The sequence below is a fragment of the Hemiscyllium ocellatum genome, chromosome 13 (assembly GCF_020745735.1).
Source record: "Hemiscyllium ocellatum isolate sHemOce1 chromosome 13, sHemOce1.pat.X.cur, whole genome shotgun sequence".
In the NCBI taxonomy this organism is placed as follows: domain Eukaryota; kingdom Metazoa; phylum Chordata; class Chondrichthyes; order Orectolobiformes; family Hemiscylliidae; genus Hemiscyllium; species Hemiscyllium ocellatum.
The window spans coordinates 67,102,192-67,118,435 of NC_083413.1; the positions used below are offsets into that span (position 1 = coordinate 67,102,192).

At 40.8% G+C, this 16,244-nt stretch overlaps 1 protein-coding gene and 1 pseudogene across 1 annotated transcript in view; both read left to right on the top strand.

Moving 5' to 3' along the window:
- stag1a (STAG1 cohesin complex component a) overlaps positions 1-16,244 on the top strand; it is a 201,296-nt gene that overhangs the window by 93,407 nt on the left and 91,645 nt on the right. The window lies entirely within an intron of this gene.
- LOC132821352 (heat shock cognate 71 kDa protein-like) lies at positions 7,688-9,210 on the top strand (annotated as a pseudogene).

The following is a 16,244-nucleotide window of genomic DNA, read 5'->3' on the forward strand; positions in this document are numbered from 1 at the left end:
CTACTGTCACTTGCTTTAGTGCCTCAATAGTCCCAGTGCCTTGTCAACTGTAAGTACCAGCAGTGTATCCAACTTTTCTTGCTTATCAATCTTGAACCCTCCTTGAGGGTTTTCTCATTTAACACCATGGACTGGGTAATATCGACCTCCTTGGTAAAAACAGAAGCAAAGCATTCATTTAATGCTTCAGTTCTGCCCTCTATCTCCATGTATAAATATTCTTTATGCGCCCTACTCTTCCTTTTACCATTATTTACTATTTATTTATGGATAGAGTACCTTGGGAATCCCTTTATGTAGGCTCCAAGTCTTTTCTAAATATGCAATTTCATCTGACCTCTGAACCTGGTGCATTTCTCTTGGTTTCCAATTGTATTTTCTCCCTGATAACTGTCATTAGCACAGGTTTTCTTCCTTAGCTTAATTTCTATCTCTCTCATTGTCCATGGAGCTGCAGGTTTTTTGTCATGCCTTTTCCCTGAAGGGAATGTATCTTGAATGTATCTGAACTGTTTCCTCTTTAAAGGTGGCCCATTTCTCATTTAGTTTTACCTCTTGTCCTAGTGAAATCAACTTTTCACCAATTGATTTTTCTTACTCTCGTTTACCAATTGTCCTTTGCAATCATAATTGTAATCCTCATGATACAAGAATCATTGTCTCCTCAATGTTTACTTGTTTATACTTGATTCATTTTGCCCACCTCATTTCCAAGCACCATTTCAACAGTATAGGATTGGACAACTGCTGTAAGAAATTCTGTTGAACGTAATCTGAGAATACTTGCTCCCCCCGACCATATTTGGGTAGTTATGACTACTCCATAATGCTGGCAACTCTCTGCAATTTTACTGCTAATTTGTTCTTCTATATCCTTTCCAGTAGGAGGTTTACGGACTGCACCAAACAATATAATTGCACCCTTTTTGTTCCTTAATTCTAGCCAAACTGATTCTGCTTTGACCCTGGTGGGAACCCTTTCCTTTTCTCCAGCACTGCAATGCACTGTTTAACCAATACTTTTTCTTTTTTCTCGATCGTTTCAGAAAACCTTGTTTGCAAGAACATTTAACATCCATTCGAGCCCTTCCTTGAAGGCAGCCACCCCTGCATTTCTGATGAAGAGCTTATCCTCAAAACGTCAACTCTCCTGCTCCTTGGATGCTGCCTGACCGGCTGTGCTTTTTTTTAGCACCACACTTTGACTCTGATCGCCAGCATCTGCAGACATCACTTTCTCCTAGGTCTCTGTTATCATCACAACATTGTATTTTTACATGGCAATCTATAACTGTAACTCCCCAATCTTATTGACCATACTCTGCATTCACACAGTGATTTAGACTTCATTATTTTCTCCTTTTATTCAGACTTCACCCATTAGATCAGAATACCTTGTGTGGAAATGGGCCTTTCAGCCCAACAGGTCCACATCAATCTTCCGAAGAGGAAACCATCCAGACCCATTTCCCTCTGACTAATGCACCTAACACTAGGGGCAATTTAGCATGGCAATCCATCTGACCACGTCTTTGGATTGTGGGAGGAAACCAGAGCACCCAGAGGAAATCCATGCAGACACCGGGAGAACGTGCAAACTCCATACAGACAGTTGCCCAAGGCTGGAATCGAACCCAGGTCCCTGGTGCTGTGAGGCTGCAGTGCTAACCTCTGAGCCACCATGCCATCCTAATTAATGAATTATTCTCCATAATACTCCCATCTATCTGAGTATTTTGCACACCCAGCTATTCTCTAATATTCTATCTTGGTTCTCCACCCTGGCCAAGTTAACCCTGTCAAAACATTCCTCAAGAAAATCAATCCTCAACTCTGTTCAGATGCAATGTGTCCAGTTTGTATAGATGCCATCTTCCCTAGATCTTGTCCTGAGCCAGCCCAATCAGGAAAGATTTTTTTATAATACTGTCCATATGCTACAGCAATAGATCTTGACTGATTGATTCAAAGGTAGCTTCTGGTAGCAGTAGCTTCCAAATGATATGAATGTAATGATTTCCTGAGATTCACTTGTTGAGCAACTTGTGTTTGGCACCCAGATTGGAGAACAATTTAGCTTCTGTTAATTAGAGATTCAGTTCCACTAATGGTGAAATCATGTTAGAATGTCCCTTTGGGGAATGATTTAGACATCTTTAGTCCAAATACACCCTGATTACACTGTGTTTCTTCAGAACTACTTGTCAGATGTGGGAGTTTAAAAAGAGTTTAAGGGTTCCTGTAGATTATATCTGCAATAAATGCTGTTGGTTGCTAATCCTATCAGATCGATTGGATTCGTTGGAGAGACAGTTAGAGGCAATGAGGAATTTGCAACAGAAGCAGTATGTGATGGATGGCAGTTATAGGAAGGGTGGAGTGTCTCAGATACGGTCACATAGATGGGTTAACTCCAGGAAAGGTAAGAGAGGTAGGCAGCTAGTGCAGGATAGCTGTGGCTATCCCCATTTCAAAAAAAAGTATGGTGTTTTGAAAAACGTAGGGGATGATCGATTCACAGGGGAATGTAGCACGAACAGCCAAGTTTCTGGTAATGAAACCGGCTCTATGCAACGAGGGGTATGTCGGGTTCCAAGAAATCAATTGTGTTAGGGTCTCTCTAGTCCAAGGTACAAACAGATCTTTCTGTGGCCAGCGGCAGAAATTCAGAATGGTGTGTTGCTTCCCTGGTGCCAGGATCAAGGATGTCTCTGAGAGAGTGCAGAATGGTCTCAAAGGGGAAAGGGATTAATAGGAGGTCATTGTACACCTTGGAATCAACAACATAGGAAGGGAAAAGGTTGGGAGTCTTAAAGGAGATTCCAGAGAGTTAGGCAGGAATTTAAAAAGGATGTCCTCGAGAGTAGTAATATTTGGATTACATCCGGTGCTATGAGCTAGTGAGAGCAGAAATAGGATCGGGCAGATGAATGCATGGCTGAGGAGGTGGTGTATGGGTGAAGAATACACATAGACCCTCTAATAGTCAGAGGGAAATTGAGAAACAAACTTGTAAGGAGATATCAATTATCTGTAAGAATAATAGGGTGGTTATGGTAGGGGATTTTAACTTTCCAACCATAGATTGGGACTGCCATAGTGTTAAGGGTTCAGATGGAGAGGAATTTGTTAAGTGTGCACAGAAAATTTTCTGATTCAGTATGTGGATGTACCTGGTAGAGAAGGTGCAAAACTTGACCTACTCTTGGGAAATAAGGCAGGGCAGGTGACTGAGGTGTCAGTGGGGGAGCACTTTGGGGCCAATGACCATAATTCTATTTGGTTTAAAATAGTGATGGAAAGGGATAGATCAGATCTAAAAGTTGACGTTCTAAATTGGAGAAAGGCCAGTTTTGACGGTATTAGGCAAGAACTTTCAAAAGCTGAATGGGGAGAGGTGTTCGTAGGTAAAGGTACAGCTGGAAAATGGGAAGCCTTCAGAAATCAGATAACGAGAATCCCGACAAAGTATATTCCTGGCAGGGTGAAAGGAAAGGCTGGTAGGGTAGGGGATGCTGGATGACAAAAGAAATTGAGGGTTTGGTTAAGAAAAAGAAGGAAGCTTATGTCAGGTATAGACAGGATAGATTGAGTGAATCCTTAGAAGAGTATAAAGAAAGTAGGAGTATACTTAAGAGGGAAATCAGCAGGGCAAAAAGGGGACATGAAATAGGTTTGACAAATACAGTTAAGGAGAATCCAAAGAGTTTTTACAAATACATTGAGGACAAAAGGGTAACTAGAGAGAGAATAGGGCCCCTCAAAGATCATCAAGGCGGCCTTTGTGTGGAGCTGCAGAAAATGGGAGAGATACTAAACGAGCATTTTGCATCAGTATTTACTGTGGAAAAGGATATGGAAGATATAGAATGTGGGAAATAGATGGTGACCCCTTGAAAATGTTCGTATTACAGAGGAGGAAGTGCTGGATGTCTTGAAATGCATAAAGGTGGATAAATCCCCAGGACCTGAGCACGTGTACCTTAGACCTCTCCTAGACCTCTGTGGGAAGCTAGGGAAGTGATTAATGGGCCTCTTGCTAAGATATTTGTATCAATAGTCACCGGTGAGGTGCCGGAAGACTGGAGCCACTGTTTAAGAAGGGTGGTAAGGACAAGCCAGAGAACTATAGACCAGCGAGCCTGATGTCAGTGGTGGGCAAGTTGTTGGAGGGAATCCTGAGGGACAGGATATACATGTATTTGGAAAGGTAAGGACTGATTAGGGATAGTCAATATGGCTTTGTGCTTGGGAAATCAAGTCTCACAAAGTTGAATTTTTTGAAGAAGTAATAAAGAGGATTGATGAGGGCAGAGAGTAGATGTGATCTATATGGACTTCAGTAAGGCGTTCGACAAGGTTCCCCATGCGAGACTGATTAGCAAGGTTAGATCTCGTGGAAAACAGGGAGAACTAGCCATTTGGAAACAACTGGCTCAAAAGGCAGAAGACAGGATGGTGGTGGAGGGTTGTTTTTCAGACTGGAGGCCTGTGACCAGTGGAGTGCCACAAGGATTGGTGTTGGGTCCTTTACTTTTTGTTATTTACATAAATGATTTGGATGTGAGCACAAGAGGTACAGTTAATAGGTTTGCAGGTGAAACCAAAATTGGAGGTGTTGTGGACAGCAAAGAAGGCTACCTCAGATTGCAACAGGATCTTGATCAGATGGGCCAATGGGCTAAGAAATGGCAGGTGGAGTTTAATTCTGGTAAATGCGAGGTACTGTAGTTTGGGAAAGCAAATCTTAGCAGGACTTATACACTTAATGGTAAGTTCCTTGGGAATGTTGCTGAACAAAGAGACCTTGGAGTGCAGGTTCATAGCTCCTTGAAAGTGGAGTCGCAGGATAGTGAAGTAGGCATTTGGTATGCTTTCCTTTATTGGTTAAAAGTATTGAGTACCAGAGTTGGGAGGTCATGTTGCAGCTGCACAGGACATTGGTTAGGCCGCTGTTGGAATATTGCATGCAATTCTGGTCTCCTTCCTATCGGAAAGATGTTGTGAAACTTGAAAAGTTCAGAAAAGGTTTACAAGAATGTTGCCAGGTTGGAGGATTTGAGCTATAGGGAGAGGCTGGGGCTGTTTCCCTGGAGCATGGGAGGCTGAGGGTTGACCTTATAGAGGTTTATAAAATTGAGGGGCATGAATAGGAAAAATAGACAATGTCTTTTCCCTGGGGTGGGGGCATCCACAACTGGAGGGCATAGGTTTAGAGTGAGAGGGGACAGATATAAAAGAGACCGAAGGGGTAACCTTTTCACGCAGAGGGTGGTACGGTGTATATGGAATGAGCTGCCAGAGGAAATGGTGGAAGCTGGTACAATTGCAACATGTGAAAAGCGTTTGAATGGGTACATGAGTAGAAAGGGTTTGAAGGGGTATGGGCCAGGTGCTGGCAGGTGGGACTAGATTGGGTTGGGATATCTGGTCGGCATGGACAGAAGGGTCTATTTTCATGCTGTACATCTCTATGGCTCTATGACTGGACATAATTAAATTGCAAGGGGAGGTGATGGCCGAGTTTTTATTTCTGGATATTTAGACTAGAGGCCCAATTAATATTCTCGGAACCCAGGTTCAAATCCCACCATGGCAGATGGTAGTATTTGAATACAAGAAAAATCTGAGATTAAGAGTGCAATGATGACCTCAAATCGATTGTTGATTATTGACAATCACTTTTCACTAATGTTCACAAATGTCCTTTAGGGAAGGAATCTTTGCCTGGTCTGGCCTACATGTGCCTACAGACCCACAGCAATGTGGTTTCTCTCTGGACAAAGAGGCCTGGCCAATTGATTTAGCCAGTGGCACCTTCTTCCCAGGAATAAATAAAATGAAGCTAATGTGTTTGATGGATGAAAGGCTTAGTGGCATTATTGTTAGACTAATAATCCAGCGATCCAGGTAATGTTGTAGGGACCCAGGTTTGATCCCTAAGGTCAGATTGTAGAGTTTGAATAAAAAAAAGGTATTGAATTAAGAGTCTTAAGGTGATCATGAAAAATAACATTATTAATAGTTATAAAAACCCATCTGGTTCGCTCTTGTCCTTTAGAAAAGGCGAATTGCTATCCTTATCTTGTCTGGCTTACCTGTGACTCCAGACCCATAGCAGCGTGGTTGCTTCTTAACTGCCTTCTGCACAATTAAGGATGGATGATAAGTGCTGGTCTAGACATCGTGCCACAACCTGAGTGCCAGATTAATAGAGTTGTTAAGAAGGCATATGGTGTGTTGGCATTTATTGGTAGGGGGATTGAGTGTTGGAGCCATGAGGTCTTGCATAGATGAGCCTGGTGTTCCTCTGCACTACATGACTTGTAAAGATATTTTGTGGGTACAATGGACAATACTTTGCATAGATCTTGATTACTTTCTGCATCATGCCGACAGTGTCAATACTGATAACTGAAACACGTGTGATGTTGTCGGGATGCAGTGGCTTCATATTTTCTGCCACCTTTAAGTAATAAGTTAATATTATGAACCTTTACACCCAAAGGTCTTTTTGGAAAGTTTTATTTGGAGTTGAGGCTTTAACCAGTTCCATTATCCATTCAGACAGCTTAGGCTTAAAAATAAAATTATTCAAAAGCTATCTTTGTTTTCACTGCTTGCTTATCTGGTTCTGTGACAGCTCAATCTAAACAGCATAGCTCCACACTTTGTCTAAAAAGCTTAAATTCAGCTTTGACATCTGTGGCCTTCCTATGCATACAAAGGATTTAGTATTAATTTTTCTAATGTGTTGACTTGTTGCTATGAAGTTATTCAGTGCAGATTCAGTAATGTAGTGGCTGTGCTTCTTTTGCCTGTTTTTTAAAAGATTGTGTTGTGGTGTTTTTAAGCTGTAGTTCAAGCTGCTTTCTTTTACCAGATCAAGTACTCAGTATAATATTTTTTCTGGTGTCCTAGTGTACATGTAACTTCTACACTGTTTTGTCTCAATAGTGACCTGCTTTGGATTGTAAGCTTACATCATTACTTTCTTTTAAGAAAAAAAAACTCCACCTACTACCACGTCGTAGCTTCTTGTGTTATCGGGAATTAACATAAATTAAATGACACAGATTCTGTTTACTTGAAAATCTTGAACTTATTTAACAGCTTAGAATGCAGATAATGATGCATGTATCCTTTGCATGCTTCTGGGGGGTTGCACTTAGAAGTTACAGAGGAACCTCAATTATCCAAACGAGATGGGCGGGCACTAGTTCGTTCAGATAATTAATTATTTGGTTAATTGATTTCCTCTGGGGCTTGGAGTTTTCTCTGAAGTCTGCTCCCCATTCAGGAGACTAAGCAAAAGCACACTGTGCGTGAGCCCCTGCCCGCCCCCAAACTCTGTCCGCTCCCACCCAACCCACACCCAAACACTGCCCGCCCTCGCCCTGCTCCCCAAACATCGTCTGTGCACCCCCCCCCCGCCCCCCAAAACCCCATCTTCTGAATATGGTTTCATCCTGATTTTTGGCTTATTAGCGTTTCCAGTTCTTAAAGCAATAACAAAGCAAGAATTACTTGCTCGTGCTAAATTTATTTATTTATGGTACTTAATAAATCAAATAAATGCTTCTTACTCTTTAGGGCAAGCATACTTTTAACTTCTTTTGTGAATGGCTCTCAATATTTTATGGAAAGCACCGGGTTCTCTTGCTTTCACTGGTTTAGAGGGCTCATTGGTGATGCAGCCAAGAACCAGCCAATGAACCCAGCAACACTGTTTGATGCCAAGTATCTTATTGGTTGCAGATTTGATGATTCTGTAGTTTAGTGTGGCCAGTAACATTGGCCATTCCGTGTTATCAATGATGGCTGTTCCAAGGTTGAAGCGGTGTATGAAGCTGAGAAGAAGGTCCTTTTATCCAGAAGAAGTGTAATCTATGATGTTGACTAAAATGAAGGAGATCACTGAGGTCTACCTGTTCCAAATGCAGTTATCACGGTACCAGCTTACTTCACCAATTCTCAAGAACAAACTGCAAAGGATGTTGGTACTATTTCTGGCCTTAATGTGCTGTATGTTATTAATAAATCAACTGCTAGAATTTATGGCTTGGATAAGAGGGTTGGTGCTGAAAGAAATACACTGATTTTTGACTTTGGCGGTTTTGATATCTCCATCATGACCATAGAAGATGGCATTTTTGAAGTCAAATCTACAGCTGGTGATACCCATCTTGGTGAGGACTTCGACCATCTACTTGTCAGTCATCTTATTGCTGAATTCAAGCAGAAGTACATACTGGCAACAAGAGAGCTGCTCATGTCAATTTGGAGCAGCTGGAATTCCATTCAGCTCAAACTTGCTTATCAAGTTGTAATCTTTAGTCATGGCTCTCTCGACCTCAAACACTGGCATCAACATCAAATGTCATGTCAATTTGGAGCAGCTGGAATTCCAACTGGCACCATACGTGAACGTGCCAAGTGTCTCCTATCATCAAGTACACAAGCTAGAATTGAAATTGACTGTTTAAGAATATTAATTTCTATACCTCCATCACGAAGGCACAGTTCGAAGAGATCAATGATGACCTCTTCCATGGCACACACAGCCCTTTCGAGAAATCCTTGTAAGGTGCAACGATTGACATAGCTGAAATCCATGACTTTGCACTGGTTAGTGAACCCACTCATATTCCCAAAATCCAGAAGTTGTAAAATTTCTTCAATGGCAAAGAACTGAACAAGAGCATTACCCACTAATGAGGCTGACACACACAGGCTGTGCAGGCTGCCATCTTGGTTCGTGACAAGTCTCAGGCTGTGCAAGATCTGCTTGATGTCACTCCTCTATCACTTGGTATTGAGACTGGTGGTGGTACAATGACAAATGCAACACCACCATTCCAACAAAGCACATACAGATCTTCACTACCTGCTCTGATAATCAGCCTGGTGTGCCAATTCATTTGTTTGAGGTTAAGAGGGCCATGACTAAAGATTACAACTTGCTGAGCAAGTTTGAGCTGAATGGAATTCCAGCTGCTCCAAATTGACATGACATTTGATGTTGATGCCAGTGAAATTTTGAACATGTCTGCAGTGGACAAGAGCCCTGGAAAGGAAAACAAGATCACCATCACAAATGGCAAAGGTTTCTTGAGCAAAGAAAATATTCAACATATAGTTCAGGAAGCTAACAAATGCAAAACTAAGGAATGTCAGCAACAACCCACCAAAGGAGTCCCACAGCTATAGTCTCAATATGGAGAGAAAGAAGAGATATTGTCAGCAAGCTCAACCAATGACTAACACTTCACTGCCCAGGAGATGCTGAGGGCCCATGGAGCAGTGACTTGAATTGATTTTGGAGATGGCAATGGCCAACAAGATGGGATCCCGAAATGACCACAAAGCAACAACCAGGAACAAATGAGGGACCCACCCACCACCCCAGAGCCCAGTGAGCAAAGATTTCTCTGTTGCAAATCCTGGGCAGCTGCACCATTCTCAACGGTTCCACTATAGATGGGGGATAGTTAGTAGAATATTACATTCTACTTTTATATTCTCGTTTATTTTAATGGTTACTTCATTAACCAATACAGGAATTTAGCCATTTAAAGTACAGGCAATGCTGCATTTCAATTTAAAAGGGTGCATGTTTAAAATTTCAATTTTTCTTCTTGAAGGAAGACGCCACAGAACCTAACTGCAGTGTTAATATTGGGTCCAATGGGAATGAATGCTTCACTTTGTCTTCATACTGAATGTTGTAATTTTCAGGGCCACCTTTAAATGAGAATATCCTATAACGTATTGAAAGCCTTGTTAAAATTAATATCCTGGACTTTTAGAATTTCTTTGATATACTTACCAACATTATCCAAAATGGAGTACATTAGTGAAGTCCAACAAAAGTCTGAAAGATCTACCCTGTTAGTCCATTCACTTTTTTAGATTCTGAATTGCCACGTCAGCAGTGCTTTGAAGTAGTTCTATTTCTACTATTGAGCTAGTTGTGCTTTAATGGGCAGTCCTGTATCTATGGTTTGTGAAAAATTGGAGTCAAGTCTGTGACTTTGTATTCACTTGATGAAATATCTTAATGTTTGGGAGCCTGTTGGCGATTGTACATAGCTCATTCTTCACTTTACCATTTTATGAACTTTGTCATTCTTTGTCTTCCCATACAAGCAAAAGTTCTCTCATGCTCATATTTTTGTTATCTTTTTACCCATTATGTTCCCCAGTTATAAAATTTGTAGGATTTGAAGGCCTGTAGAGTCCTGTGTAAGATTGTCATTTCTCCCAAATTATTCTGCTCAAATTGAATGTAATCAAACATTATTCTCAAATGTATTTTGTAATTACTTCCTTATTGTATTATCTACTGTGTGGGTTTACTCTGTTATTCCTTTGTTTTTAACTCTTGCTCTTGCATTGTTTGGCAAGTTGTAAGATTGCCGCATTTCCTCCTGGTTGTATCTGGTTTAATTTAGTGTAATTTTACTTTTTCAAAAAGTAAGTTTTCTTATAATTTTTCAGTCGGTTTTAATTTTAAGTCAGGTATGCACAGTGGTGTTCTTGTTTGTTCAGACATCTGGCATTGTTAATTCTGAACTTCCTGATATCAGTGACCAATATGATCAGTTAGGTTGTTTTCTACTAAGTTGTTATAGATTATTTTTGATATTCTGCTAACATTTGTATTGATGTAGCCAAATGCTTTGAAATGAATACTTTCAGAAAATCAGATTTTCTCTCTTCCCCATCGCCTCTATGAATACGTTCTCTTCAATGTCACTGGTTAGTTTACGTCATTGTTCCTTTAGATAACTTGTTGGCTCCTGCTCCCAGGATGCATTTTTCTATTTTCTGTGCATGTACACTGGATTGGCATTTGGGAAGACATCCAGGCCTGAGCTACATTTGACTGTAGCATCGAGGAGCCTGAGCAAAATTAGAGCTACTGGGAATTAGGGGGAAAACTCTCCATTGCTTGGAGTCATATGTGTCATGTAGGAAGATGGCTGTGGTTGCTGGAAGTCAGTCATCTCATCTTAGGCCATCCCTATAGGGTTCCTCAGGGTAGATCCTAAGCCAAAATACCTTTAGCTGCTCCATCAATGACCTTCCCTCCATCATAAGGTCAGAAGAGGGGATGTTTGCTGATGATTATGCAACGTTCAGCACCATTTGTGACTCCTCGGATACTGAAGCAGTCTATGTCCAAATCCAACAGGAGCGAAATAGTACCCAGTCTTGAGCAAAAACGTGGCAGGTAACATTTGTGCCACACAAATGGCAGGCAATTACCATCTCCCATAAGAGATAATCTAATAACTGTCCTTGACATTCTGTGGTGTAACCATTTCTGAATCCCCCACTGTCAACGTCCTGGAGGTTACCATTGACCAGAAACTGAAGGCTCTCTATATGAATAAAGTCGCTCCAAGAACAGGTCAGGGATAGAAATATTGCAGCATGTAATTCACTTCCTGATTGCCCAAAACCTGTCCACCACCTGCTGAACAAAGTCAGGATTGTAATGGAATGCTTCCCACTTGCCTGGATGAGTGCTTTTGGAACAGCACTCAAGAAGTTTGACACCATCCAGGACACAAGCCCGCTTGATTTACACCGCATCCGCAAACATTTCATCATTCCACCACCGATACTCAACAGCAGCAGTAGAAGATATGCTATAGAGTTTTGTTAAAAACCCTGAGACAGTACATTCCAACCCTATAGCTTGTAGAAGTGTAGTGGCTACAAAGGAACATAACAACCTGCAAATTTCCTTCCAAGTAACTCACCATCCTGCATTCAAAATATATGCTGATTCCTTCATTGTCGCTAGATCAAATTCCTGGAATACCCTCCCTCCGACATTGTGGGTCAACCTTCTAGCATGTGGCCTGTAATGGTTCAAGAAGACAGGTCACCACCATCACCTCGAGAATCTAGAGGTGGTCTGTAAATGCTGGCCAAACCGGTGATGCTCACGTCCCATAGTGAGCAAGTACTTACATGTACTTGAAGCTACATATATTAATACATGCAATCCTGTCCTTTGCTGACAGCATGCAGTACACACACTGAGCCTGCTTTAACATAACAAAATGGATGCCGGACATTCTGTGGATGATTTATCAGGACAGTGCCCTGATGAGTCAGAGTCATCATGACTTGGTTAAAATTTAAAGCCTTCCTGTTAACAGTGAATTATTTTTGAAATGCATTTTCCTTGATAACTCCTCTACCAATCAGAGTCCACTTGCCAACCAATCTCATCTCATGCAATAAAAATGTAAGAATCTTCTATGTAGTAGAATCTATTAATCTGATGTTGATTTTTCTTAAGTACACAAACGTGGTTTGTACTTTGTCAACCTGGATCTAAAAGTCAATAATATTGGGAAATATTGCGTTCCTGTATGATAACTCAAAACTAGGGAACTACAGACCAGTGAGCCTGACATCACTGGTGGGCAAGTTGGTGGAGGAGATCCTGAAGAACGGGATTTGCATATATTTAGAAAGGCAAGGACTGATTAGAGATAGTCAGCATGGTTGCCGTGTGGGAATTCATGCCCCTCTAACTTGATTAGGTTTTATGAAGACGTAATAAAGAGGATTGATAAAGGCAGAGTAATGGATGTGATCTATATGGACTTCAACAAGGCTTTTAACAAGGTTCCGCATGGTAGACTGGTTAGCAAGGCTAGATCACATGGATTACAGGGAAAACTAGCCATTTGGGTACACATCTGATTCGTAGATGGGAGACAGATGGTGGTGATGGAGGGTTGCTTTTTAGACAGGAGGTCTGTGACCAGCATTGTGCCCCAATGATTGATGCTGGGTCCACTGCTTTTTTGTCATTTATATAAATGATTTGGACATGAACATAGGAGGTATGGTTAGTAAGTTTGCAGATGACACCAAAATCGGTAGTGTAGTAGACAGTCAAGAAGGTTACCTCACAGTACAACGGAACTGTGATCAGATGGACCACTGGGCTGATGAGTGGCAGCTGAAGTTTAATTTAGATAAATGTGAGGTGCTGCATTTTGGAAAGGCAAATCAGGGCAGCTCTTATACACTTAAAGGTAAGGTCCTGGGAGCTGTTGCTGAACAACGAGACCTTGGAGTGCAGGTCCATAGTTCCTTGAAAGTAGAGTCGCAGATTGATAGGATAGTGAGGAATGCATTTGGTATGCTTTCCTTTTATTGGTCAGTGCATTGAGTGTAGGAGTTGGGAGGCAGTGCTGTGGCTGTGCAGGACATTGGTTAGGCCACTTTTGGAATACTGCATTCAATTTTGGTCTCCCTGCTATTGAAGGAAAATTGTGAAAGGTTTAGAAGACAATTACAAGGATATTGCCAGGGTTGGTGGGCTTGAGCTACACTGACAGGCTGAATAGCCTGGGACTATTTGCACTGGAGCATTGAAGGCTGAGAGGTGATCTTACAGAGGTTTATAAAATCATGAGGGGCGTACATAGGATGAATAGCTTAGGTCTCTTCCCAGGATAGCAGAGTCCAAAACTAGAGGGCAAAGGTCTACGGGAAAAGATATAAAACGGCGGTAAGGCAACTTTTCCATACAGAAGGCAATGCATGTATGGAATGAGCTTCCAGAGGAAGTGGTGGAAGCGGATAGAATTACAATATTTAAAAGGCATCTGGATGTGTATATAAATAGGATGAATTTGGAGAGATGTGGGCCAAACTCAGGCAAATGGGACTAGATTAATTTAGGATATCTGGTTGGCATGGATGTATTAGACTGAAGGTTCTGTTTCCATACTGTGGAGCTCTATGACTCCACGAATTAAAGGGTAATGATGAAATCCCTTGACAATTTTTTTGAACATTTCTGATTAATCTTAACAGCTACACTGCAGTTTGACAGTTCGGTGACTGTTTTAACTTTCCATTGAGTTTATGCACCATTACCTGCAATTACGTTTATTTTTATCAAACCAGAAGAGTAACTGATCTCTCCCAAGTGCTGCTTGCTTCTCCAAAGAGGACCCTGCCTACCTAAATGAATCCATAAAATAAGTGCTGTTACTCTCTGGTATAATTTGTTGATTTTTGGGTTTCAGGCATCTGTCTCACCAAAACCACTCAAGTAGAGGCAGTTGCTGATTTATATTATCTTTATTTGCCTCAGGGAACCAATAGTGTGCAGTTTAGAACTCACCCTGCAAAAAGGTAGACTTTTTTTTTGTGCGATGAGAGTGCCTCTCCATCTGGTCGAATTTGCATCGGGGACTCTGAATTCACTGTTTACGGCATTTTGCACAACCTAATACATAGTTGCATGCAGTTTTTTGAATGAACCTATAGCAACGTGTTGCAGCAGAAGCGCATGGGACCCGTAACCCAGAGGTTGATAGATTGAAACCATCCTCTGCTGTTTAGTTTTTAAACTCCGGGACCAGGAGGCCCAGGTTCAAGTCCCACCCAGCCCAGATGAGATCTCTGAGAAGGTTGAATAGAAAAATAGGTAAACCTTAAAAAAAACAAATTAATTTGCTAAACCCCTCCTGCCAGTAAGCAAATGTTGTAAATGTGTGAAGCTGCTTGTGACAGTTTAAAATTGAGTATAGATGCATTTTTATTCAAGAGTTTGTTCCTGTTTTTGGAGATGCTGGTGTTGGACTGGGTGTACAAAGTTAAAAGTTTAAAGCTAGTGCTTCCAATTAAACCTGTTGTGATTTTTAACTTTGTTCCTGTTAGTTTGCTGCTATTTGCCAAGTGGTTAGAATTGATGTAGAAAATCCTACTTTTTTGAATTACAAATAATTTATCCTTTTTTTTAAATGAGCACACATTAAATTATTGAAAATAGATATTGTTGAAGGTTTTTGGACAAATGCATGAAAGCCAAATTTCAAACAATCTCAGCAATTTCTGCAACAGAAGAAAAGGTTAGTTAATAGATCAACTTGATTGACCAAGATATTGCCATCGCAAAAGCAATAGAGAGCTAGCTCCAGGAGTACTTCATTAAAGGCTCTGTGCTTGAACGTAACTGTTTTGTTTTCAGAATGGTCCCTATGTATAAATGCATGTTGCTTTCAGCAAGTGTAAATGTTACAAGCACAACTGATCATCTAAAGTTGATTGTTACTTTAGATTGTCCCCAAGTGCCGTCCACTTGTGGAATCATAAATAACAGGAGATATTTTGATTTGGGTTTTGCAAGTATGGGCTGGCTGAATACACTTATGCTTGCAGACAACTGAAGGAACATAGTTTGATTCAGTCCCTCAGTTGCTGAGATGAAAGGTCTGTATACTTGATATAACACCGGCTTTGAATGTTTTAGCAAAATCTCCCTCTATTTGGAAGTTTTCCAGTTCTGTACTACTAAGTGACTGAATGCTTCATATTTTGTAGTTCTGTCTGAAATTGCAGGTCATGTCTGCACACAGTGTTAACTGACACTAGCTTCTGATATGGGAGCATTCCAGTTTTAAAATTTTCATCTTTGTTTTCAGACCCCTCCATGACCCGGTCCCTCTTTGGTTTTGTAATCAGTGCCACCACTACAAATCTCAGACCTCTGTGTGCCTCCAGTTCTGACATTTTAAATATCCCCACTTTTAATAGTTCTAATATTGGTTGCCATGCTTTACATTGCCTTAGTCCCAAGCTCTGGGAGTCCTTCTCTAAGCCCCTCTGCTTCTCCTTCTCTCTCTCATTCATTAAAAGATCTTGTTGAAAGAGGCAGAATACAAAAAACTTTCAGTCATCCATCATAAAATTTTCCTTCTGTTAGGTGAAGTCACATTTTGCTTAGTATCTTTGTGAAGATTGTAGGTAATTTTACTATATTGTAGGTGCTTTAAGAATGCAATTACTTGTAAAGTGTATTGCACCTGGAGGCACATTTGTTTCATGATTCAGATTGTAAGCTGTTTGCTTGCTAATCACATGCAGGTAGATTAGATAGATAAATGGATCTTTCTAGATCCAGGAATTTTAATTGATATTTTAGCAGTTAATGAGATTTTATTCATCTTTAGTTTATTCTAAGTTTTAAATTAACATTTAGCAACTTAGCTTAATGCCTGTGCTTGATACAGTATGATCAAATATAATTGAAAATCTGAACAAGGATGAAGAATTCAAAAACGAAAACAGAAATTGCTGTAGAAGTTTAGCAGGTCTGGCAGCATTTGTGGAGAGAAATCAGTTAACGTTTCATGTCGATTGACCTTTGCTCAGAACTCGATTCAACGTGGACAGATTTTACCAACTGAAGAACTGAG